Consider the following 4,003-nt stretch of genomic DNA (forward strand, 5'->3'; position numbering starts at 1 on the left):
ATTATCCATTGCATACAACTATATTGTACACATCTAGTAAATAGATAACTTACATCTTATTCGTTCATGGTTTTCTTGGAGGATCCCCTCGGCTTATTACTTTGAATTCGTGAGAAATTAGCACTGTGTGTAATGTAGATTATTTTAACACTTCGCTTGTGGTATTAATATGGTACTTTGTAATGTTGTGTATATGTGTGTGTGTCACTACTTCTAGATTATTCTATTACAACCCTGCCCCACGTATTACACTTGTCACGTAACTTCAATGAACGGTGAAGATCGTATGAAACTTGAATCAATGGTTGATATGGTTTTAGGGTTTTGCGTGTAGTTTAATGACCTTGTTGGTTTTCAATAAAGCCATAATCATTTCCATTCGACCTTACCTAATTATGCTGCTCTACGTCTAGGGTTTCAGTAAATGATTTACTACAATTTTTTCAGCCTTTTAATGTTATTTTTAATGTCAGGGTTTTTCTTTTGTTTTTTACAGGTTACAGGAGGCCTTCCTTAACCTCTGAAGGGGAAGCCCTTTTCCCACTCACATTTTTCCGAGGAGATTTTTTTTTTCAGGGGGCGGGACCCTGCTGAAGAAGCGAAGAAGCTATATATTATCAAATACATTCTGTACATAGTACATACATCACTTGCCACGGCCCAAATACACTACAGCTCCGCAGGACTGGATACTAGCAGGGGGCGTGTAAACCGACCACTCCAAGGAGATTCCTTTACCTCCATCATATTTATCAAAAGGTAAACATTTGGTTAAAATTTAACTATCTGCACAATATCTGATAGGATTAAATCTGTTGTTACCTGAATCTTTTAAATGAGTTTAATTTGAATTCTTTGGAGTATTTTCTTATTTTACAGACCTTAGGGTTTCTTCCTTAATTCTTAATGGAATTTCATTCTTTCTTTCTTTTATTACAGTCATATTCTTTTTATGAATGTATTCGGATTTACCTCTCAGTTATTGGTAATAAACCAAGAAGCCAGTTTCGATATTTATTTTCTAGTTTTCTTCTAGTTTGTCGTTCAGACCATCGTAAATAGAAACAAGGTTTCTCTTTCCTGTAGTCCAATATGTTCTTTTCAAAATGGATTTTCCATAGAACATATGGAATTGGTCTCATGTTTAACTGAGCATTGCCTCCTTATTTTATCTCATGTGTTTGGTCTTGTACATTCTTTGTATTTACAGAATGGTTCTATTATGTTATATTTATGCTTTACACAGAATCTAGTTGCAAATATTTTCCTTCACCTATATACTAAGAGCGAGCGACTGAAGTACTTTGTTTCCATTAATTTTTAGTTAGGGTTTTTAGTTAGCGAGCGACTGAAGTACTACTTCAATTATTACTCTTATTTTACAAATGGCCAATACTGGTCATTTAATAATTTTCAAAAAGGAATTCTTAAACATGATCAGGTTCTTTAATTAATGAGTAGACAGAACCTGTAGGTTTAAAATTGTCCCTCTACGAAAAAAAATTAGTTTCATATGTACATTTACACAGTTCTGGTGTATTTTGATTGTATCTGACATGGTGTGACACAACTCTTTTCTTTTGTGTCATAGGGGATGAACTATCTAGCGTTCCTTCCTGTTAACTCTTATCAGGTAATCGTTTATCTAACTGTACACCATACTATCATTTTTCTTACCATTTTTTCTCTCTTACATTTTATACTTATTACTATACTTTATTTTTACAGGTAATATTAGAGCCTTTGTATAAAAGCATACAAGCTTGACTATATGAAGCTCGACTTCTACTTATTGACCTTCTTCTTATAGGTCGGTGAATTCTCTCTTTTGGTTTATTCTACCACAATGATGCTTATTGAAGAGATTTATTGGAATTTATGTTTATAAATTTGGTTAACTCTTTGCATAGAATTTTTTTTTTTTTTTTTTTTTCAAAAGTACAAAGAAACTCTTAAGGTCATGAGTCTTTCTTTATTAAATATTAAATTATTAGTCTTGGAGATTAGACATGTTTTGTCAATTTGTTCAAAAAAATATTAATATATTTTATGGATTTTCATATACCTCATCTCCTATCTGTAAATTCATAAAGTCTTTTTACTTAGTTTATATTTGTGTTTACCTATCATGTTCCTACAAAGTAATCACTCTGTGTGTTTATATTGATACCACTATTGTGGCCTTATTTAGAGTTATTATTTGTTATCCACTTCACAACCAAACGCCAGTTACTTTAATTGAAGTAATTAGAATTTTATAATGAATTCACTTATTCCATTATGATTTTTATAATGCACATGTTCTTCTTTCCTTTATGGTTATAATCATTATTCTTTTGTAATTTCTCTCTCTAATATTAACATATATGTATATTCTCTTCTAGTTCTTATTTTCTCTTCGTACAATCACATTAATAGAAATTTTCTTTCATAAGAATCCCCTGTATTCTTTTACCACAATTATACAACATCTCTACCATAATTATTATTGAAAAGTAAATATTTCATTTTGTTGTTTCTCATGAGATTACTTCCAGATGCTAAGAGTTGGTAAATTTTCCTTTAATGTTTCCAAATATTTTGGTTCATTGAGTTTCATATCCATATTCTTCAATCTACACGGAAGTTCACCTCATTTCTCGGGGCACAATCTATTTTTTTTAACTCTTTTAATATTCTTCAATCTACACGGAAGTTCACCTCATTTCTCGGGGCACACATCTATTTTTTTTAACTCTTTTAAAAAGAACCCATTACCGAATCCCTATCAGTTTTATCTCAAGGATTCTTTGTTTGTAATGAAAGAATTTCATATTCCTAAATTTAAGAAAGAGGAACTTATGAGATTTCATGCCTATTGTAAAAAAACTAATTTTTTTAATAAAGAATATTCTTTTCTTTTCAATGAGTGGTATACAAGAACTGTTTCCTTCTAACTCCAATGTATTGTACTATAAATATTTGTATTCTTTCATTTATTTAGTTTTCTGCTCACTAATATATATTTCTTTTAACTGAAATGGTTATGAATTTTTTTACGTGGAAAATATGAGAGGGGACTTTGCCATGGCAGCCCCGATTACAAAGTGAGCGGCCTTCTGCTTCAGGTTTTGGATTACATCGATTTCATCGTATATGGAAGGAGATGTTACCATTTACAATCAGTTGCCCTTTCGAGAGGGAGCATCCTTTGTTCGCCATTTGATCAGCTTCACTGTTCAAGATTCTGAGAATATGGTAGAACTTATAGGTGTTGAAATCTTGCAACACTCTTTTCAATCTGCCCAGGATTTTGTTTAAAGCAGCATTACTAAAAAGATCTTCCGTATTTAATTTCTTTATTAGGATCTCAGAATCTCCAAAAACTTGCAACTCTTTTACACCCTGATCTCTTGCTATTTGGCAGGCTTTGAGGAGGCCATAAATTTCAACTTGGTTGTTGGATTTCTGGCCTAAACTCCAACAAAAACAGTCTTTTAGAGTCCCATCTATGGAATATATGATCCCTCTTTTAAAGTCCCATCTATGGAATATATGATCCCTCCTGCTCCAGCAGTTCCGGGATTTCCTTTGGAGGCCCCGTCAAAGAAGATTGTGGTTAGCTTTTTGGATCTCCACCAGTTTGAGGTGTCCTCGGAATCTCTTCTGCGCCATTCCGGATTTGCTGTTTGGGGAGTGAGCAGGATTTTTGAGGAGCAGGCTCCATGGGGCATAGCCATCTCCTTTCTTCAGGGAGGAGAAGAGGATCCTCTTTATGAAACTGATGTTGGGCTGCTTCCAATAGGAGGGCTTTGGCTTTAGATACAACCTAGAGAGGAGAGAGTTGCTGTCCATTGAAGATCTGATCATTGCGGGCCAGCCAAATCTGCCAGCAGACAAATTTTGGAATGGATGTCCATACTTTGTTCCAGAAGGATTTAATGGGAATGCTTTGCAGGTATTGCTTGTTCCAATTGGCAAAAAGGTCGACTACAGGACACTGGGGTAAGGGAGGAATCTGTAG

General features: G+C 33.8%; 1 long non-coding RNA gene across 1 annotated transcript; it reads left to right on the plus strand.

Moving 5' to 3' along the window:
- The first annotated feature begins 394 nt into the window (after positions 1-394).
- LOC149232046 (uncharacterized) lies at positions 395-1,796 on the plus strand. Its single transcript, XR_016247510.1, has 3 exons — positions 395-759; positions 1,592-1,633; positions 1,729-1,796. It is a non-coding gene; the product is annotated as an uncharacterized LOC149232046 (long non-coding RNA).
- The last annotated feature ends 2,207 nt before the right edge of the window (positions 1,797-4,003 follow it).

The sequence above is a fragment of the Pinus tabuliformis genome, chromosome J (assembly GCF_031772625.1).
Source record: "Pinus tabuliformis cultivar Carrire ecotype Pingquan chromosome J, CPIR1, whole genome shotgun sequence".
NCBI lineage: Eukaryota > Viridiplantae > Streptophyta > Pinopsida > Pinales > Pinaceae > Pinus > Pinus tabuliformis.